Source organism: Meriones unguiculatus, chromosome 7, assembly GCF_030254825.1.
Source record: "Meriones unguiculatus strain TT.TT164.6M chromosome 7, Bangor_MerUng_6.1, whole genome shotgun sequence".
Classification (NCBI taxonomy): Eukaryota; Metazoa; Chordata; class Mammalia; order Rodentia; family Muridae; genus Meriones; species Meriones unguiculatus.
The window spans coordinates 120,181,149-120,203,317 of NC_083355.1; the positions used below are offsets into that span (position 1 = coordinate 120,181,149).

Sequence of the window (22,169 nt, forward strand, 5' to 3'; positions counted from 1 at the left end):
TTGGAGCAGTGCTGAGCAGCAGATGTCGCTGTGCCTGCTGCGGTTTCTGCTCCACGCAGAGACACCCTGGGTGGTCACTTGTCAACTGAGAAATCCCACCCCAGCCCGGACTTGGCTTATCTCATTCACTAAACTCTCATCCTGGAACTTCTGCACTGCCAAATGCGATGCTGTCTTGACTTGTTGCTGTTCTCTGACCCCTCTCAGCCTCCCTGGCTCCCTCTGTGTGCTGACTCAGCCGCTAAGGACCCACCGATGAGGTGCCTAGGGATGGAGCCTGCGCAGCTCAACCTGTATTTCCCTGTGTCTGGGCTGCTGCAGATTCCTCTTGGGGCACTGTTGGAATCACTGTCTGTAAAGTCGTGACCAGGCCTTCAAAGAACGTAAGTTTCTAGTCTTCTCTTTCTGTTAGGACTAAGGTCCAAATTCCCCGCTGGGTCTGCGTGTCAAGGCTGAGTTTCTCTTTTTAAAAGAATAGTGTCCTGCCACAGTACAAAGAGAAGGCGTGGCATCATGTGCCTCCAATTCCTGCTGCCCCCGCACTCGCCTTCTGGGTTTCAAGAGTGCTTGTCCTCTGAGCGTGAGGACGGAGGGGTGGGTGGGAGTCACAGCCCTGGAGGTCGTGGCTGGGATAAAAAGCCCCTCCTTTCTTTCCTCTCCCATCAGGCAAACACAGGCCTTTCCCCAGGGGAAATCTGAGGACTTACTCCCAGCTAAGGGAAGGACGGGTGGGACCGGAAGAGGAAATGGCCTTGGTTTGGCAGCACCTGGGGGAGCAGAGGTCAGGGTCAGCAGTGCAGGCACCTGTGTCAGACATGGGTGGGGCCAGCGCAGCTACAGCAGTTCCTGTGCTGACCCTTGGGAGCAGAGTCTGTTCTCAGGAACAGGTTGGGCAATGCTAACTGCCCTTGCGGGAGGCGTCGGCCCAGGACAGCCTGACATCAGCTACTCCCAAAGAGAGTTGGTAACAGAGAGCCCTCGCTTCTACGTTTGTTTTACCCATACTTTTTCCCTTTGATTTATGTATTTATTATTTATACAGTATTCTGTCTGCATGTGAGCCAGGAGGTCAGAAGAGGGTATCAGATCGATGGTTATGAGCCACCAGGTAATTGCTGGGAACTGAACTCAGGACGTTTGGAAGAACAGCCAGTGCTCTTAACCTCTGAGCCATCTCTCCAGCCCCTTTTGTCCCTTTGAAAAATATTGTGTGATGAATGCGCAGCAAAATGTGCTCCAATTTACATTCTTTTCTAAGCATTTTCAAAGAAATCAGGTAACTACAAGAGCCCTCCTGTTCGGCTGCCACCACACCCTGAGGAAGCTCTCCACGTAAATTCAGATGTAGGTCCCTCAGAGCAGGGTCGGGCCCTCGGGTCTGAGTCCATGTGGCTGAGAAACAAGCGTGGGCAATTTGTAGTTCTCACCTGTGGATGTCCCAACCCTAGGTCGTGCAGCCTCACCTGCATGGGTGACACGGGTCTCCTCCCCTTCGGTACAGAGCTGCCTTTGAGATTCTGAGCAGAACCTTCCAGCACCTTCCGGAAGAGCGGGTGTCGGGAGAGACGATGCTCTCTGTCACAGAGGCTCCAATGTGAGCCACAGACAGGGACCCACTACGGAAGTACACATGGCCACGGATGGAGAGAAATGGTGGTGCTCACTGAGGGAGCTACATGATGGGAGGTGGGGGAGGACAACACTTGCTTTGAGAGGATGTGGCTCTGGGGGAGGTGGACAGAGGGGACATCAGAACTACTCGAGTCAGGGCACCAGTGTAGGGGAACAGGGTCAAGGGAAACCTGGCTGGGGATAGAGTGAGGGAGCGTGTTGGATTGAAGAGAAGCGACTGGGTACCTGAGAGACTGTGGAGGTTAGCACCCTAGGGGCCAGCCCAGAGGTAATAAGGCACCCGCAGGGGCAGGGCTTGAGGGTTTTTCTGAGCACCTCGGAGGAGAAGCTTGAGCTTCGAGAGATAATAAGGAGAAGCAGAGAACTGCCTGTCCCTGTACCACCAGGGGGCTGCAACAGGAGGTGGGCTGGGGCCGCCCGGCCAGGGGAGCTCAGAAGAGGTGGAACGGGCAAAGGCAAGGGTCCTGGACGCACCTCTTCAGCCACGTGGCTCTCCTGTCACCAGGCATGCTTGCTACAGCCATCCAGCTTCAGGAAAACCCGCAAGGGCAACTCCACGCCAGACCCTTTCCAGCCGTTACGAGTGAGAATGTTCCGTGAAGGACAGTCTTCATCAGGGTTTCAACTGCTGTGATAGACCAAAGCAACTTAGGGAGGAACGGCTTTGTTTGGCTTCCATCTCTACATCATAGTCCATTCTGAAGGAAGTCCGGGCAGGAACCCGGGCAGCAGGAACCTGCAGGCAGGAGCTGAGGCAGACGCCACGGTGCTGCTCATCAGCTTGCCCTCCCCTAGCAATTCTCAACCTGTGGGTCGTGACCCCTTTGGGGTCAAACAGCCTTTCACAGGGATCATATATCAGATCTCCTGTGTATCAAATATTTACATTTGGATTCACAGCAATAGCTGTGAAGTAGCAATGGAAAGAGAGGAAATGAGACAAAGGGTTGCTGCCTGGGGAAGGTTTGAGAGCGCCACTGCCCGCAGGCTGCCTGCCGCCAGCTCTTCTGGGCGTCTTCTCAGCAGACTTGAGCTCTTTCTAATCTCCATCCAAGCCAGCCTGAACACAGAGCACCGGAACCTCACAAGAGGAGATTCGGCCCCTGGACTGGGCTCTGGTTGGCTCTGGGTACACCTGGGCCTCTGGGCTTACACAGATGCCCAGATTATCATAGTGTATCCCTGTAAGTACACGCATGTGTTCACATGGGACCAGGCCCTGGAGCCATGGCTCACAGAGTGGGCTCGGAGATGTCAGAATGTGACTCTCAGGACTCCAGGGGCATGAGCAGCAAAGCAGCCCTCTCTCTGGAGTGGTCGGTGGAGCAGTCACCCCAGGCCAGGACTAGGGGCATGATGGGAAGAGGCCTCTCCCTAGAGGTGCAGTGGAGGCGTCAATTCCATTAGTACATGCTGAGGGCAGGAACTCACTCAGAGGCCCTCAAATTACACTCAAGGGCAGCTCCTACGCCTTTCATGCTCGTCTGATTGGGGAGAAAGTGAGTGTGCTCCGTGTCCCCCTGTGCTCACATAAAACAAAACTACACAGGGTCAGACAGCTCTGGTGACTGCAGCTGCGTGCGATGTTTTCCCCAGATGCCAGGGTGAACAGGGTTCTCTGTGACCCTTCTCCTCCACGGGGGATATTGAATTGATTGACAGTTCTCCTGAGAAAGGCAAGAGCTTTGTCTCCCAGCCCTGAGTCTGTCAGGACCCTTTGACCTATTTCCTTTGGACACCAAAGGCTCCCCATGTGGTCATGTTGCAGGAATCTTTCTGGATGAAGCACAGCCAGCTATGGCAGGAGTGGGAGGGTGCATGGCATTCTAAGGTCACCCCATCACCTGGACCAGCTATGGGGGGGTGCATGGGATTCTAAGATCACCCCATCACCTGGACCAGCTATGGGGGGGTGCGTGGGATTCTAAGATCACCCCATTACCTGAAAAGGTAAAAATTATCCCTTTCCTGCCAGCTAGATGGTTTATGAGCTTAGCTATGTGATATCCCTTTAAAGCGCATGTCTTAAAGCCTCCATCCCCAGGGCAGTGTCTGGAGGTAGAGCTTTTAGGGAGTGATTGGATCCCACAAGCTCTGGCCTAATCAACAGATGAATGAACTGATGGAACATACTCCGATGCTATTTGAAAGGGGAGGGTTATGTGTGGCAGCATGCCTGCAAAGGATGCCCCTTGCCCTGGTCTCTCCCCCCACTCTGCTTCCTGCCATCGTGAGGTGAGCTGCCCTGTCATCCCCATGCTCCCTAAAGTGATGGTCTTTCTTATCATGGCCAGGGAGCAATGGTTCCAGGTGAGCGAGTTCTGAACCCTCTAGAACCATGAACCTTCCCTGAGGTCATGGACCCTAAGCCTTGTGCCATTGTGAAAGAGAGAGCCCTATAATGCAGTGGTGACTACGGCCCCGAGGGTTTCCACCATTTCCAGCTTCCTACTGGACTTCTCGCAGGCAAATGCAGATCCAGCATGTCGCTGGAATCCCTTTGCACCACATGATCCATCTACAAACTGCTGTGGGCATCTCACACTCTTAAGGTAGCACTGCCTGAGCCCACCGGAGAGGAGAATGCCAAGTCCTCACAGGCTGGAAGGCACAGACACAGGCTAGAATGTCTCTCCCGCCCCTTTTCCCATCCTGCTGAAAGTGACCATAGGAGCATCATGGAAGGAGAGTGCTTGGAAGAGGTGCTAGAGAGGTCCACAGTGACCTGGAGCCGATGGAGTCCAGGCTGCGGTCAGGCTAGCAGTTCACAGTGAGCGTGGTTCTATTCCTGAATGCCGATCCATGGATTATTCCTGACGAGATGGGGCCAATGTGGATAACCAGTTCAGAGCGCTTCCGCAGATTAAAACCAGCACGGAGGCATGGCTGCCCTCCTAACAGTCGGAGGCTGGCAAGTAAGAAGGTGTTTGGAGAGGGTCTTTCCTCTGGAGAGCCGCCCTTGGCCTAGCAGCGTCAACCTCACTTGCTTCTGAGCAGTCCCCTCCCCCTAACCCAGGGCACACCAGCCAATAACTGCATTGCACGAGAGTGTGGGATGCTAGCCTCCGGTCCACCTATCCCACGCTTTGTGGCACTAGGCTCTCAAGGTTCAAAAGCCAGGCTCATGCCTTGCGGCAGTTCCGTCATTTCTGTCCCCCAAACTGTACACCGTCTCTCTGAAACCCAAGTTTAGCCAGGTCTGTGACTTAGCTTGCACATCTGTTTGTGCGCCTGCTACTGAAGCTCACCTCCAGTGACTCACGTGAGTGAGATTCCTTCTCACTCTCTGCACTGGGAACCCCCTCAGAGAGGGGCTGTGAGCTGCAGAGAGAGGCTGTGAGGGCAGCTAGGAACTCTCTTCAGAACTGCTTAATGAGGTAGCTGCAGGCAGAACTCTGAGGACACGTGAGGCCCCACCCTGGGAGGATACAGTACCTCATCTCCCCACAGCAGAAGCTTGGCTTTTCTGGGCACAGATTCTGAGGGGATCTCATGGCAACAGGGTTTCTGTGGTGTGAAGCAAGTGCTTCTTCCCAACGCATGTGAGGTGCAGGAACCATGTTGCAAACGCTCTCTTTGATTTTGGTTCTAAACAGCAGCCATTTCCGAGCATTCCCTAGTCTGCAGCACACGCTGTTCATCTTAGGAATGCTTCTAATGGCACAGCTCTAAGTGCGACACAGTGGGCAATGTAATCTGGCCGTACAAAACAGATGCAAGTGGGAGGCCTAGGCTTCTGACAAATGATAAAGCACTGTGCTACAGCACAGGAGTACACAAGCCTGGGGTCTTCCTCCCACACTTATTACTATGCTTTTGTTTTTTCTCTCTGTCAGTTCTGGTTGTCCTGGAGTTGCTATGTAGACCACCCCAGCCTGGGACTCACTGAGATTCTCCTGCCTCTGCCTCCTGAGTGCTAGGAGTAAAGGATACACACCCCACTGTGCCTGGCCCGGTCTTTATCTCTGCTTGCTCTCAGAAGGTGCCAAGCATCTGCCTTACAGAATAGACAGGAGGGTTTTGTAGAGACACACAGGTAGGAAACAGCCGGTTGCTGTTTGTACCCTGCAGCCTACGCCCTTCACTCCCACATCAGGTGAGCAGGAGGCTGGAGGCTGGGCAGGTCAACCCATGCCTTGGAAGGACTCTGGACCAGGAGGCCCACGGAAGCCCGAAGCGCAGTCAGAGCAGTCAACACCTGGCTTCCCCGAAGGCCACCCTGCGTGAGCCTGCAATGTCGCCTTGCTTTGATGTTGCTTTGAGATGGAGCCATGGCCCCTCATAGAGCCATCGGCTCATTCCATGCTGCCAGGCCTGCCAGGAAACAGCCCAGTTAGGAACCATCATGAACGGAACCTCGGTGGGGACAGTTGTCCTTATGCAGAAAGGCAACGCACTGTGAAGGACTTCCCATCTCGTGGGCAGGCATCTGGCCCTGGTCCAGGCCAGGATGGGAACGCAGGCCTTCCCTCTTCCTGTCTGCTTTTCCTCATTGTTGGATGGCAGCTTCTGTGTCTTTAGGGCGGAGCCTCAATGATTCGGTTCTGGTCCTGCAGCTTCCAGGAGTCTGTGTGGGCATGCTGCAGCTGGCTCCCATTAAAGAGGATAATGGCTTCTAGTGGCGGCATCATCCTCCGAGCCCGGTGCCCCCTCCCCATGCCATCTAGAGGAACGTCATTGTGGGAAAATGAAGGGGAACAGCAGCTTATTATCTGGCTAATCCATCGGTGTAGACTCTACCCAGGCGGTTCAGCCCAAGCTCAGATTCCCTCAGGAGATCTCGCAACTTGCCATCTCCATCTGCGGCACCCTTCTCACCCTTACGCCCGCTCTGCCTTCTGCAGGCTGGGTCTCCAGGGGCAAGCTGTATTGCCCTAAATCTAACCCATTCTATCAAAGGGGGCATTGCCAGTCCCCACCTTGAGCACAGCCGTCCGTGTTCTGTCACCCATGGGCAAAGACAGCATCCCAGACTCATCCCCAGTGCCCTGGGGTGGGGAGGACACAAAAGCATTCCTAAGCAACGTCAAGGCTGGGGGTATGGGGAGGCTTCGCTTTTTAACTGTGAGTGCTACAGAGCCCATCCTTCTTCAGGGTTGGAAATGGGCTAAGCTTGGCTCTGGCTCTGCAGGTACAAGTTACGGCTCTCAACAATAGCGCTTTCTTAGATGTGGGCACTACCCCTCACGTCCGGAGCAGCACTGTAAGAAAACCTTGACCATGGTGATGGACACGCCCTTTAAAGGTGCATGGCTGCCCCCCGTGCACCCAATGCGATTTGAGAAAGAGCTTCCAGTCTTAACTGATTCCAATTATTTTTAAACATGGCGTTTAAGTGGCCTCCTGTGACTCACAGCTGCTATCTTGCGTGGCAGGGTGCAGTGGGAATTTCAGGCCTCGGGCCCTCCGGAGGCTTGTGGTTGGTGTGTGGATGATGAGGGAGCCTGGAGTCAGCAGGCTAAATATAAAATGCCAGCCAGCAACTCTGCCCTATTTGCCCACTCCACGGGGGGGGGGGGGGTATCCACGAGGATAATGATGTAATGAGTAAGATTTGTCTTCCTTTCTACTTACCCAGCAGAAGGAATTAGCTATTGTAGTTCCTAGGCTACTGAGGAGCAAGGCTGCGTGCAGTAAACCTCCGGACACGCTGTGGCTGTCTTCAGGGACAGGCCTCTCAGCTGGACTAGTTTTCCCCAGCGGGAGCACAGTGCTTTGCTCCCCTCCACTCGTTCTTTGTTTCTGCCCAGCATCCCCTTTGTGGGATCAAGGGCCTGGCGGAGGAGGAGAAAACATTCAGGAAGTGCTTAGTACTTAGAAGCCACACGTGATTGGTGCTGCTGCCCTGACAGTGCAGCCGAACCTCGTCCTAGGATAGCTTGCTGGCCAGTGCTAGGCCAGGCCCGTTGGTGACATTTGACATGAATTCATTCATTCCCGTTCCTGAAGGCACTGAAGAGGTAAGTAGTCACAGTACTCTCTTTCAGACAGGAGACAGACACAGGAGATTCAGAGTAACTGCCCAGGGAATCAGGAGCCTAGCAGGCCCCCAGCGCTGGTCTCTGAGCGTGGCACTTTGAGAAGATGCCCTTCTCGGCTGCAGAACCCTGCAATCAGAGCCCAGACGCAGGATTTACTGAGCCTCTGCTTATCTGTAAGCGCTGGGCTGTGGGAGTGAGGTTCCTTATTCCCAGGTCCCAGTGCAGAGGGATGTGGGAATCTCTTCTCACTGCTTAAGTAATCAGAGATAAGCCCCAGTTGTCTCCACAATAGTGTGACTGTTTGCTCGCTGTTGTGAGAATAGCGCTGGCTTTGCAGTAAGTGGAAGCCTCACTGCGACCAGGTTCAGCTCTCTGCTGCTGGCACTGTGGGGACCGTGGGGGCTGAGTCCAGCAACCTCCCCTTCACCCCAGTCACTCCCAGGAGCCTCAGCTCCCCAACCTTGTTGATGACTTTGGAGAGGGTGCTGAGCTCAGGGGCTGAGGGCAAACCCTAGGGTGAATCTAAGTGGGAAGGAAGCTTGCTTTGCCTTTGTTTTTTGTTTGTTTGTTTGTTTGTAGGCCAAGGGGGCCTGCAAAGAGCCAGCTCCTTCTGATGTTAGCAGCACAGTCATAGAAGTCACAGGACTAAGCAGAGAAAACAGAAAAGACAAAGGGAGATTAAAGATGTTTCTTCTGTTGATTACCCTGCATTTACACTTGAGGTACTGCACACTGGAATGGACAAGGAACCGTTTTCAAGGTTTGACACTTGGTAGTGTGCCACAAAGCATGTAAACAGAATTTTGCCTCGATGTGGGCTTCTGGAAGGGCAAATGCAAGTGAGGAGACATTTGCTGGAAACCCAAGAATCTGAGACTTTAACGAGCAAAATGCTCAGTGTTTACACAGTCGTCTTCAATTTACACAGACTGCTTCAGGGGTGGTCTGAGAGGTGGGTGGGGCTACCAGCAGGGCAGTGAGGGCTGAGCAGACTCAGATCTGATACCCTAGACGCAGCAGCTGTCCTTCCTTAGTGTCTGTTTCCTGGTAGGTTATCAAGGCTGCATATAACAGATCCATACCCAAGCTCATCTGCAGGGGCCAAAGCAGGACAGGCAGCAGGAGGCCATCTGGGGTCAGTGACATAAAAGTTTAGGGCTATGCCTGTCCTGCCCAGAGCAGCAAAGAGGAAATCCTGAGCTCAGTGTCACATACAGAGAGAAAGCTGCCGAGTGCGGCAGGCACACGCTGGTGTGACCTCTGGAGACTCGGTGGCCCACCCTTTGTGTGTCCTCTCGCTGGGTGCCAGCGACCTGCCTCTGAGCAGCAGAAGATGGCAAGGGCTCCCACGTGACTCCCTCGACAGGGCTGCACTGTGTGACAAAGGCTGCTGACGCTGCTGTGCGGTAGATGTCACTCCCTCGATTAGGTCACTTAGTGAGAGGAGACAGACTGTCCCTGCATTGATCTGAAGAAGCTCATGTGTGAGGAGCCCAAAGCCAGGACACGTGGGTTCCTCCTTAGAGCTGAGTGACAACAGTCTCGGAATGACACAGACAAGAGAACATGAGTTCCGCCAATTCTGCAGCAAGCCTGAAGAGATTCCTCCTTTGTCAAGTATCTCTTACTCCCTGCTCCACCCCAACACCGGGTAGGAGAGAAAAGGAGGTGGTAGGGAGGGGTCGGAGCTCTATTTAGCTACTTCCTGCTGGCTAAGGTTCCTTGCACAAAGTCCAGTATTCATTTCAGGAGCTCTCCAACTTCTCCCCCTCACACCGCATCAACAGAAGCAGCAGAGGGAGCACCGCAGCATTCTTTCTTGGAGCTCCCTTCCTCTCTGAGCTCTCCAGAGTCCTCAGAGCTAAACTATGTGCAGCTGGCAAAGAGCCCCTCCCAAAGGCCTCATGAGGCAAATAGTCTACTGCTGTGGACCATCTGAATCCACCCCACATCCCACACCTGGGACCAGAACAAAACCATCTTTACATCACAATAAGGATGTACAAACCCACCAAAGGGCCAGCTACATGTCTGCATTTGTGCATCTATCTCTTACAGTTACAAGCACGTCTTTATGTGTCTCTCCAAAGACCCGGCACTATGTCAGCCACAGCGCTGGACCTGGACCTGAAGATTCAGTAAGTACTGACATCCCAGAATGAAAGCAAACTACTCTTTGGTGATCGGTGGGTTAATCCACCTGTCTCTCCCTTTGGAGTAGGTTCTGGGCATGGATGCTTTCTAGGAGGGCCTTGGCAGGCTCTTAGCATGGCTCTGTTTTCTCTCTCTCTCACTCGCTCACTCATTTGCTGTTACAGCTATTATAACTCCAGACTAGAACTCAGGGCTCAGGTGTGCAAGGGCACTAGAAAGTCTGTAGGACATCGCCCTAAAAATTTGGAGTGATGCAGAAACCTTGCCATGGGTCTCCACTCTGATTTTACTTCACAACTGTCTGGAACAAAGCCATCCTAAAACTACAGAATCCAAGCTTCATCCCAGAGCTCCCAAGTGGGCCTCTGTAGGGCTGGGAGCAAGGCAGCAGAATACACAGCAGTTCAGGTCTCGGAAGCGCCCCGCAGGCTATCTCCTGCACAGATGCTTTACAGCTGTGTCAGCGGTGTCCTAGCGTGGAAGACGGGGGTCTCCGTTCACATCCCCATTTGCTGGTTCATCTAAGAGTGCTGCATGGCAGGGGCGGCTCTGGGTGAACACGCTACAGCCGAGTCGCGCACAGCTCCTCCATGTCCTTGCTGGCTTCTTTGTTCCCCATTTTGTGCTCCTTCTGGATGCAGGAGAACAGAAAATGTAAAACCTTGGGGTATGACCTCTGGCCTTCTGAAAGGTCAGGTGGGGGCTGGAAGACACAGCCAGAGCCAGGAGGCAGAGCCCTTCATCTTTCCCCTGTGACGACGTCTTCGTGTGTGTGTGTGTGTGTGTGTGTGTGTGTGTGTGTGTGTGTGTGTGTTCAGTGTGCTCCTGCACAGGTCCTGCTCCTCTGTCTAGGGTCTTCTCACCAGCCTCCCCCCTCCCCCACCGCGCTCTGGTTCTCCTAGCTCCACTCTGCTCCACATTCTGCTTTCTCTACAGTCTGAGCAAAACCCGCCCTGCAGCGTGCGGAGGTTCATTTGCTCCAGGCGCCTTTACTCTTCTTGGAGTCTTCTGAGGCGGCTCCTGCCCATCCTCCATTTTAAGAACCAGGGAACTAAGAGGAGATGTCACTGTTGTCACTTCCTGGTGCCACGCCCTTCTTCTGTACGCTGGGCACTTCCTGGTGCCACGCCCTTCTTCTGTACGCTGGGCACTTCCTGGTGCCACGCCCTTCTTCTGTTAGTTGGGCACTTCCTGGTACCACACCCTTCTTCTGTTAGCTGGGCACTTCCTGGTGCCACGCCCTTCTGTTAGCTGGGGAGCTGCCTGGCGAAGAGGACAGTGGGAGTCAGGCTGGGGCGTGCACTCGAGATGGGCCTCACAGGAAACACTTCAGGGGCCGAGGTGTCCAGGCGGAGGAGAAGGACCATGGAGAAAGGGAAGGAGGACACTGCGGCCTCTGGCAGAGCCACATGTACTGCCCGCAGAAGCAGGGAACAGGAACTGGCAGCTCAGCAGTCAGGAGCACAGAGTGGGCTCAGCAGTTAGGAGCTTGGAGTGACCTCGAAGAGTGCCTGAGCTCATTTCCCAGCACCCAGCTGCATGGGGTCTGATGTCCTGTTCTAGACTAATGTGTGCATGCACACACACACACACACACACACACACACACACCCTACACTCAAATAATTTTTAGAACAAAAGGTCAAGGAAAACTAGTTTTAGGCAGAGAAAGGGTTTGTTTGTTTTTTAATTTCGTGCGTGTGGTGTATGTCCATGTTTGTGCACTGGCCGTGTGAGGGGCGCGCGTGTGTGCACCTGGGTGTGAGGCCAGACACTGGGTTGGGATCTTCATCATTGTACACATGATCTTTTGAGGCTCCCACTTCCTCAGAGCTCTCCACCTGGCCAGACGGCGTGAGCTCAGGGTCTGCCCGCCTGTGTCCTGAGCATTAGGCTCACAGGTGTGAGCGTCTGTGCAGCTTTCCTGGGATTCTGAGCTCAGGCCTCACTCCCCGGTGGTCTGCCCAGCATGCAGGCAGCCTCAGAACCAGACTCACAGTAGCTCACTGCCGGGCTGACATAAACTTCCCAAGCACCTGTCCTTGGTCGTGGTTGGGACGTCACCCTGAGCACAGCACGGAGCTGACAACCAGTTTCCCTGTTAGGGGCATCGCCCTGGCTGGTGTCTCCCCACCTGGCTGCTTTATGTTGGTAGATGGATTTTTTTTTTTTTTTTGAAGGACACCTGTTCCATTATCCAGAAAGGCATCCTCTTAACACCTGGACATGGCGGCTCCTTTCAGCAGCCCCAGCATTGAGGCAAGAGGGTTGAGTCAAAGACCAGCCTTGGCTACATAATAAGCTAAAGGCCAGCCTGGGCTTCAGGGTGAGAGTCTGTCTCAAAACATCAAGAATGACTAAATTGGCTAAGTGTCATTCAGTTTGGCACAAAGCCGGGGCCTAATCCTGGCCTGGTAAAGCCTCTCATAGATTAGTGAGTCCTGTTGATGGGATGAAAAGAAGGAATTTGGGGTGATCACAAGGCTCAGTGGGTAGGCTTCTTGTCAAGCGAGTGTGAGGACTGAGCAGAAAGACGAGGGCGTAAGTCCCTGTGGAGGCCACAGCTTGGCAGCATTGTCCCGTGGAAGGTGGTTTTCTTTGCTGTTCTGAGGGAGAAGCCATTCCCTCAGTGAAGCGAGTGGAGCCTCCCCCTCGGAGGGAGGTGGCTCAGAAGCACCTTACCCCAGGAAGTTCTGGCTGACTCTGGATGCTCAGAGGGCAGGCGAGACCTCGGGGAGTCCATTTGCTCTGAACCAGATGAGACTGGGTAAGTACACAGGGAAGGCGCAGCCCAGCCCTCCCACCCACGACTCTCTCGGGCACACATTCAGTTGCCATGGCAGCAGGGACCCCAGCTACATTGTGTGGGGAACCCTAACTGAAGGTTTGGAAGGAGGGTTGGCAGGACTCGGCTCTGCAGGATTCCTGACCCCACCAGATAAAGGAAGGCCAGGGAAACCATTCCTTATCCAAACTGTGAAACCATGGCACCGTTCTCACAGAACAGAGCTGGCCTTCGGCGTGTTTCCCCCTCGCTGAAGAGCTTAGGTGAATGGAGAGGTGGTTGTGTGGCTCAGGGTTAGCTTTGTGGCCTCAGGTACTTAGACTCAGAAGTTGTGAGGCCTGACAGAGAACTTTCAGACCGGGAGTTAGGGAAACTGTGGGCTGGGTTGATGGTGTAGGCAGCACACCTGCCCTGTGAACGGGACGAATTCCCAGGAGCCGTGGAAAAGGGAGGAAGATTCCTGGGACTTACTAGACAGGCAGTCTAGCCAGTCAGTGAGCTCCTAATGCCCCAAATAAAGGAGAGTGATTGAGGACGATATCCAACATCCACCACTGCCTCACACACACCCACGAGCATGTACACACACATGCTACACACAGCACAGCCATGCACACACACAGGCTACACACATACACAGAACAGTAGCCTTAGTGTAACACTGTACAGACTTTGGATTTTACGTGTATCCTGCATTTCCCCCACTCTAGTTGTCCTCTGTTCCAGGATCCCGTGTCCTATGTACTTGTCCTGGTTCCTGAGTTCCTGAGCCCATCAATGGCGAGGCTCATTCTTTCTCTGTCTTAATGACCTGGACATGTTTGCACATGTCTGACTAGTTACTTGTATACCGCCCCTCAGTCTGGAATTAACTGATGAATCCTCGGCAGAACAAGGGTAGGTCACCAGGGAAAGGCCCGACCTCAGGACAGCCTCTCGGGACTTCGTGGCTTCACTGTGTGCAAAGGAGCATTACCTCAGCACACTTGGCACAACTCGGGTGGCCAGACTCCACAGTGTGGACCTGCCTTTTCCCCTGCACCTACCAAACACTGCGGAGGGAGAGAGGCCCATCTCCAGTTTGTCACCGCCTCTGGCTGAGGCCGTTGTCACACAGTGGCCTGCTTCTGGCCTCTGCTGTCTCCCTTTCTTTCATAGTTTTCACTGGGATCCTTGTCAGCTCTTTCTGGTGTACTCAGAAATAAGTATGGCTCAGTGTGGACTCACGGGCGTTTGTCTGTTCTTCCATCTGTAGTCTGTCTCCCACCTGTCTTGGATACTCACATTGCTTCAGCTTTGGCCTTTGGTGACACCTTCCGGTGGTCCCAGTGCCCTTTTGATGCCTGCATCTTTCCTTCTTATGTCACATCTTCTGGTACCAAGCCCTCCATGCCCCACTTCTGCCTCCTAATGCGAGGGTGCATAGAAGCTGTGATCCGAGCAGCACACATCTGTGAGGAAAATGCTGTCCCAGCATGCCCTAGCTCAGGGCGGCATGGCCAGCTGCTCAGGGTCTCATTCCAGAGAGGGCCGGGCCTGGGCTAGGCTGTGTGGGTCCAGGGTTTGCATGTCTAGCCCGTCATAGATCTGGCCTCTCAGCTGAAGACACGGCTCGCAGTTGTGCTGCTTCTGGAATACATCATGTGTTTCCCTTAACAGACATGTTGACTCTTGTGCCTTGCTAGACAGTATTGGTGGGTCAGGGCAGCTGTAACAGATGCCACATGAGCAGGCTTAAACATCAGAATTCTTTCAGAAGCCAAGGTCAGGATATAGGCGGCACCTGTCCTGCTCATCACACGGCTCACCAGCCGGCCGTGCTGAAGAGCAGGTGTCAGCGCCGACGTGTGAGCTAGCAGAGCAAGCCCCGTGGCCCAGGAGCAGATGTCCCGGCAGCAGTCTGGGGCAGGGAGGCGGACAGGGGCTGGGGTAATGATCTGAGCTGGGGGCCCAGCCTTCCCGGGGAGGGTCTGGAGCTAATGGAGCACTGCGTTCTCATTGCAGGTGATAAATATTCCTAATAGCATTTCAAACACGGTGCTCTGCATTTAAATATTTTAATATTAATTTATCCTAATACTACCTCAAGTGGATATTAACACCACCATCCACTGAATTAAAAAGAAAAAAGAGAAATCCTAGGCGGATCCTCATGAATTCTCTGCTCCAGGAGGGAATCCAGGCAAGAGTGAAAGCCATCCCATCCGTGTCTTGGAACCATCAGGGCTAGGAATGTGGCCACAGTGGCCAGCTGCCAGCAATACTTGTCATCCATTTGCCAGTGTGCAGCTCCCAGGCCACGGAAACCTTTCTATGCACGCTCTGGATAAAGGTGGAGGTTCTTCTGAAGATCCCTTCTGCGCTGTGTGGCCAGGCCTGGTGCACAGCTGTAATCCAAGTAGGCAGGAGACATAGACAGGGGATTGCCACACACAGTCAAGGCCAGCTTGGTGTACCTAGGCAGAAGGTTTCTGTGAAACCCCTCTCTCCCTCTTGTCTCTGCCTCTCTCTCAGAGAGGTTGTGTTTTATTTATAATACGAGCATACATATAGTAGTAAGCAAAAAAACAAGTGAGCAGAAGTAACAATCTGTGTCCAGTAGAGGGCACTAGAGGGCCACTGCCAGGGATTCCTTAGCATCTCCAAGTGTGGCTCTGCGACTTTGCAGCGTCGCCCTGGCAGCGGCCTCTCTGCAGCTGTGCCATGAAGACCATACCCACCAACAGCCTTGCCCAGCGGTGGGACCCCACTGCTCCTGTCCCCAGCCACACAGCTTCTCAGCTGGCACCCTTGAAGGCGGTTGTGATACGTCCTGCAGGTCCCGATGACCCCACAGAAAATCTCTCTGTAGTGGCTGAGCCACTTCCTAACAGTGCTCGCTGCCAGCACGAGGGGGCCATGCAGATCTTTCTTATCTCATAGCTAATAGGTCATGGAATTAAATGTCCCAAGGAAACAACTGGAGCCAGAGAGGTACAAATGCCCCTAGCTGGGCCAAATTCCGCTGTCCTGGTGGGTAATCAGCACGCTGACACAGAGCTTTCTGTTTGCATTCTGAGAGTGGCTTAGATGGAGTTCTGTGCAGTGGAAGAGCAAGCCTGATTATACGGTTATGACAGAAACTGGAAGGCACCAGAGCCAGCCAGCAGCTGCCTTAGTTGGCTCTGTTGCCGTGATGAAGACCTGACCACAGGCCGCTGTTGGCACGGGTTGTGTATAGTTAGTCCGTCAGCCGCGGGAGCTGAGGCGGGAACCAAGGCCGGGGAGAAATGCTGCTTACTCGGCTTGCTTCTTCCCCATAGCTTCTTCCGTCTGCTCTCTTACACGGCCCAGGACCAGCAGGTCAGAAGTGGCACAGCCCCAGCCCACAGCAGCTGGTTCATCCCACATCAAGCACTAGGGCCTTCCCCACAGGCTTGCCTGTGGCCCAGAGGAAGGCGGTATCTTCCCAATTGAGGCTCCTCCTTCTGCTGAGATAACTCTGGCTTATGTCAGGTTGGAAACAAAACAAAGCCTAATCAGGGCTGGGGCGGGGGACACAAAGGCAAGGGGATCACAAGTCTGAGACTTATCACAGTGTGATTTTATAAAAAACACAATAGCAGCAATAGCAAAACCATTAGGAATGTATCCAGAATGAAAACAATAACTTTGGAAAGAAGAGCCAAGAGCCAACATGGTGCCCTGCCCGGCTGTGGGACTGCGCTTGGCATGAGGGGGCGCCTGGAGGATGAAGGATAGAGGTGGCAGGGTTCAGAGAGGACACAGCTGGAGAACAGGGGCCCACGTGGGAGTGTGGCACAGCTGTCGCCCTGCCTCAGAGAAGGGAGAAATGTGTGGACAGGGTCAGAACCAGAAGGCACACAGAAGTCACTTGCAATTTTTGCCATATTTTCCATTTTTGTTGAAGTGGGCATTTTCATAATAAGTGGAGAGGTGAAAAGACATCTTTATTCAGGTCACGCTGTCCTGTCACCTAGCCAGAACCTGGGGCATTTTGCTAACATAACAGGGTCAAGATGTAAAGTGATTCCTTCAGATGTGAACTGAAAACTTGAAGCTGTGTTCAAAACACAGAAAAGACGTCCAGAGATTGTTTCTGGCCTGTCAGCTGTCCCAGCTTTGTCTGATACCAGTCACGAAATTAGAGAAGTTGACAAAACAAATGGACAACAGTCTAAAACTTGCAAGCTGAGGTGTTCCATGGGAACACGGAAGCTGTGGGGATGGAGGCGTCTGCCATGTCTGCCCTGCTGACAAGCAAGCTCCAGAGCAGACAGCAGACAGCTCAGCCAGCGGGAGGTTGGAGAAACGGGGCGCCCAGAGGCAGCCCCTCCGCTGGGCTTTCTCTGCTCGGCTGCTGTTTTAGCTTTGTGGGTGGTGCTGGGAAGCATCTCTGTGGTCCCAATGTCAGCTTAGTGAGATGCTCCCTGAGGGTGTACATGGCACGGACTTGCTTCAGCGGTCGTAAAGTCTCAGCCTTTCACACCCCTTGACACAGTGTCTCCTGCAGGGTGCAGATGAAGCCGTGTGCTGTGACACTCAGCACCCTTCCCGGCTGCTTCCCTGGCTCGCTTTCTATCTCATCCCCCTGCTGCTGTTGACTTAATGTGTGTCAACAGCGCGCCTGTGTGTGTGTCTTGTGCATATGGAGGATAGAGGACAGTCCTCCAGCATTCCTCAAAAGCCATTCTATTCTATTTCATCTTATTTTATTTCTGGCATGGGTAGTGGGTGCTGGGAGGTCAGAGAGGGTGTCGGATCCCCAGAGCTGGAGTTCCAGGTGGCCGTAGGTGAGCCACTGGAAAAGGACGGGGACGCTAGGAACTGAACTTCGGTCTTCGCAGGAGCAGCTAGTACTCCTAACTGCTGAGCCACCTCTCTAGGGCCCCACTTTTTCTGAGATGAGATCTCTTGCTGACAAGGAACTGTCCAGGGAGGCCATGAGCCCTGGGCATCTGCAGTCTCTGTTTGTCCCAGCACAGGGATTACAGCCATTGTCACGACGCCCAATTTTCTTCATGGGTGTGAGGACCAAACTTGTAGACTGGCCGGGCGGTGGTGCACGCCTTTAATCCCAGCACTTAGGAGGCAGGGACAGGTGGATCTCTCTGAGTTTGAGGCCAGCCTGGTCTACAGAGCAAGTTCCAGAACAGCCAGGGCTGCACAGAGAAACTCTTCCTTGGGGTGCGGGGAGGGGAGGAGGAGGTCCTAGGAAATGAAGACAAAAGCCAAGGCAGACATACTGACACTTTGCAGACTAAGCTACCGCCCAGCCCCTGTTGGACACTTTATAGCCTAGACTGTTAGGCCAGAGCGGGTCTCCCCGGGCTCTGGCCCTGGGCCCTCTCTCTGCTCACGGTGCACACACTGCCTGGAGTGCTTCCCCTCCATCTTGGCTGTCGTCTACCTGACAGTGTGCTGGTAAACGCATAACCACAGGCTCTCCTAAAGGGAAAGCCCTGATTTCAGCTCTGCTGGGGGGTTAGTCAACGAATGCATGCAGGGTCGGGAAGAAGCGAATACAGCCGCCCCTTGCTTGTCAGTCTGCATGGCTTCTGCTGTCCTTGGCTCCACCTCTCCTTAAAGGCGCCTTCACCGCACCTTCCTCTGGCCGCTAGCACTAACACATAGGCTGTGGAGCTCCGTACTGGCATCTCACTCAGTTCTCTCCCTTGTGCTGTGGAACCCTAACATCGGCCTTTCTGTTTCTTAGGCTGCGCTCCATGAAGACATGACCACGTGATCTTCCTTTGTGATTTTTTTTGGCATCTACGTTATGTGTAGCCTGGCCTGGCACATAGCTGTCACCAACAGATGATCACTGGATGAGAAGCTCTCTCTTGCCAAGATGATGTAAGTTTTATTCTTCTGTTCCATTCCATTGTCTCCTGTTCTCAGAAGTAAGCCTTCTCCAAACACGCCTTCAGAATACGTCATTCTGACTTGTTACAAATGAAGCCCCTGCCCGGCTGAGCGAGTACCCGGTGGGGGAGGCGGCTGCAGAGCTGGTTTCTCTAGCTGGTTCTTTGCAGCCGGGAACTGTAAAGTGGTGGAGGTCTGTCTACTGCAGCAATCGCTCGTCTTTGAACCTCATGTTTTCTTCTCCCAAAACTCTGTCATGGTCACTTTTGAACTAAATAATGACTGTGATTCAGTCAAAAAAAAACAAACTCGGCACTCACTGGGTACACAGCGCACACTGGTTGCTGCTTTCATGGATTTTCGTGTTAGGAAAGAAAATGCACGACAAGGAAGGGCAGATGTCATAAACATGCCGAGAAGTGCCGTCATCCCACCACCAGTTTTTAAGGCTGTGTGTCTTTCCCGGAGGTGGGAGGTGACAAGCTGGTTCTATAGAGGAGGAGTTTCCATTGCAAACTAGATCCTGCATCATTCTTTACAAAGCCCTGATTTCAATGACTGGGCTGACAGAGCAAAGAAGGACAAATACTTTAATTGTTCCGATAATGATAAAAATGTTTACCGTGTTGGCTAATTTTCTGTCCACTTGACATGGGCTAGAGTCCCCTGAGAGGAAGGAACCCCAGTTGAGAAATTACCTCCATAAGATCTGGCTGTAGGCAGGCCTGTAGGGCATTTTCTTGATTGATGGGGGAGGGCCCAGCCCACTGCAGGTGGGGCCATCCCTGGCTGGTGGTCCTGGGTTCTGTAAGAAAGCAGGCTGAGGAAGCCATGGGAGCAAGCCATAAGCAGCACCTTACATGGCCTCTGCATCAGCTCCTGCCTGTGAGTTCCTGCCCTGTTTGAGTTCCTGTCCTCACTGCCTTTGATGATCTATTATGTGGAATCGTGAGCGAAATAAACTCTTTCCTTCTCAACTTGCTTTTGGTCACAGTGTCTCCTCACAGCAAGCCCAGTCCTAACTAAGACACTTACAGTCTTCTGTAAGCACACAGGGCAATTTCAAAAGATGAACTTTCTCTATTCTACCATGACTCTCAGTTTTGGAGCAGGAAAACAGGATTGTAACTTTCTGTCTCTAAAACATTTTTTTAATAATTAGGCAATACTAATTGGGAGAATATGGCTACAGTGTGTAAGCTGATGTGTGACAGCAAACCTCTTCTATTCCAGTGCTCACAAGTAAGAAAAAAAACAGCTTTAAAAAAAACACTAGCAGCAAGCGCTGTGACCCACAGAGTCAGCCATTTATGGTGTTGCAGATCCAGAGCAGTGACTCATGGCCATGAGTATTTGCAGGCAAGGTGACTTGCAGCTTTCAGTGCCTTTGCGACCACTGCATCTGTGATGGAGGAGAGGGAAGGATGGAGGACCGGAGCAGCATGTGTGAGGTGGAGAGAGGCTGAACCTCCTCAGATGTCTGAGGCCTGAGCCATTGCTGGAGGCCATGTTCATGGGCACAGCTGTGCTTCTGCCTGGGGCCTTGTTGATGCCCCTGGTCCCTGCTACCCCAGGGGCTATGTCTGAGTCCACTGTCATCTTGGCTGGAATACAAGGGTCAAGAGGGAGGCGGGGCAGAGCCCTCCACACCCCCCACCCCACGTCTCAGTAGGATCAGTGCCTCAGCCCCAGACAGCAGGTCAGCTTGCTCACTCTCCTCCAGGGGACCACCTGTGTCTGCTGGCTTGTTGGGATTTCTGCGTTCTTTAGAGTTTCTCTCCTCCTTCCTCGTTAGTTTCCTATGTCTCCTGTCCTAAACAGTCTTCACATTAAACTTCTCTGCTCAAACTATGACGCAGCTTTACTCTTGTGTTTGGGCTGATGCAACACTCAAGGTGGAAAAGGGTGGGCGTAATGTGTGCTGAGTGTAATATGTACTAAAACGTGCACAGCAGTGTTCACAGAGGCCCCATAACCGCCGTCTCCGCCGCTTTTCAGCTGCTCGACAGCACAACCGACAAGAGCAATTCAGGGGGAAACAGTTTCCTCACTCAGTTCCAGGCTGTCACGGCAGCTGCCCACCCCACCCCCACCCCACTGTCAGCTGTTCTGGTTACTTCTATGTCGCTTGTAGTAGTAAATTAAATGGCATTAGGCTTATAGTGTTTATTATTATTGGCCTGTAATTATTGTGGCGGTGTCATCTAACCCCCTATCACAATCAAACAAAACACAGACACCTGCTAGATTTTATAATTGCCTGAAAACACCATGGGCTGGGGAGATAATTCCATCTGTGCTGTCTCACTAACCTCACCATCCACCCCCCCCAGACCCCATCCAATGCCATCCCCTTAACCATTCCTATCTGGGCCACCTTCCATCCATAATCATCTAAGTTCTTGCTTGTATTCTTCACCTGGGCCTTTTCATGCCATTACTGGAGTCCTTCCTCCCGGCCCACAAGGTTCCATCTTGGCATCCTTTCTCCTCCTCTCCTTCCATTTGTCTGTTTCTTGTGATTCTCTTCTTCCCAAAGCTGGGGAACCTTAGTCACGCCTAACCCATTCTACCCTGCCTGGGTTTTAGGCCTTTAATCAACCAATCAGGAAAAATGTCTTAGGCAGGTTCACAAAACAAGGATAGGGCAGTGACCAGATCTCAATTAGCATCAAAATACAAGCATCAGATGAATCCCCAACAGTGATTGATGGGGGAGGGCTCAGCCCACTATGGGTGGGGCCACCCCTGGGCTGGTGGCCCTGGGTTCTAAGAAAGCAGGCTGAGCAAGGCATGGGGAGCAAGCCAGGAAGCAGCAGCCCTCCATGGCCTCTGCCTCAGGTTTCTGCCCTGTATGAGTTTCTGTCCTGACTTCCTGAACATTGATGTGGAAACGGAAAGCAAATGAGCCCTTTCCTGCTTAAATTCTTTGATTATGGTGTTTTATGGCAGCAACCCTAAAACAGTCAGGAAGCAGAGAAAGATGGATCCTGGTGCTTAGCTCGCTCTCATTTTTACTTAGCAGGGGTCCCCAACCATGAAACAGCATGCCCACATTTTAAGGAGGGTCTCTTCATCACAGTTAACCTAATCTCAAAAGTCCTCACAGGCTGGCCTAAAGGTTTGTCTCCTGTGTAATTCTAGACCCTTCAAGAGGGTAAGCAAGATTAAGTATCACAGTGACCAAAACTGGAGACTGCCCGGAGGGCCAACAGAATACTATTCAGCAACTAAAAAGAGAGGGCTGCTTAGGTGAATCTCATAGATGCTGTTGAAAGAAAGCAGATGCAAGAGAGGGATCCTGTAAAAGTTTACTGTGTGAAGAACACAGACAAGTTGATGGAAGTCAGAGAATGATTACATGTATGGCACAGACATGCTAAGAAAGAGCACAGACATGTTCGGGGGATATTTGAACATTATGTTTTGAGCAAAGGGCAAACTCACAGACATGTTTGTGTAGATGGGAGATGGCTTAGTGGTAAAGTGAAGACTCGAGGTTCCCAAAGCCAGGCGTGACAGCGCAGGTCTGCAGCGGCAGCAGCACCAGGGGCGGCAGCAGGAGGCAGGCGTATCCCGGGGGCTCGCTGATGACAGCCCAGCCAGCCAGTGAGCGCCGGCTTCGGGGGAGTCCCAGCTCAAGCAAGGCAGGAGCCCTGGAGGAAGACGCCTGGCGGCGGCCCCTGGTCCCCACAAGCCCACGCAGAGGCACATGCTTGCACGCCTGTGCGAGCCACCATTCTGTATGCTTC

General features: G+C 53.0%; 1 long non-coding RNA gene across 3 annotated transcripts; it reads left to right on the plus strand.

Moving 5' to 3' along the window:
- The first annotated feature begins 32 nt into the window (after positions 1-32).
- LOC132655314 (uncharacterized) lies at positions 33-20,443 on the plus strand. Of its 3 annotated transcripts, XR_009593168.1 has the most exons (4): positions 7,262-7,592; positions 8,193-9,264; positions 9,672-9,751; positions 18,269-20,443. It is a non-coding gene; the product is annotated as an uncharacterized LOC132655314 (long non-coding RNA). The 3 variants fall into 3 exon arrangements; XR_009593167.1 differs by lacking the exons at positions 7,262-7,592; positions 8,193-9,264 and adding an exon at positions 33-383; XR_009593169.1 differs by lacking the exon at positions 8,193-9,264.
- The last annotated feature ends 1,726 nt before the right edge of the window (positions 20,444-22,169 follow it).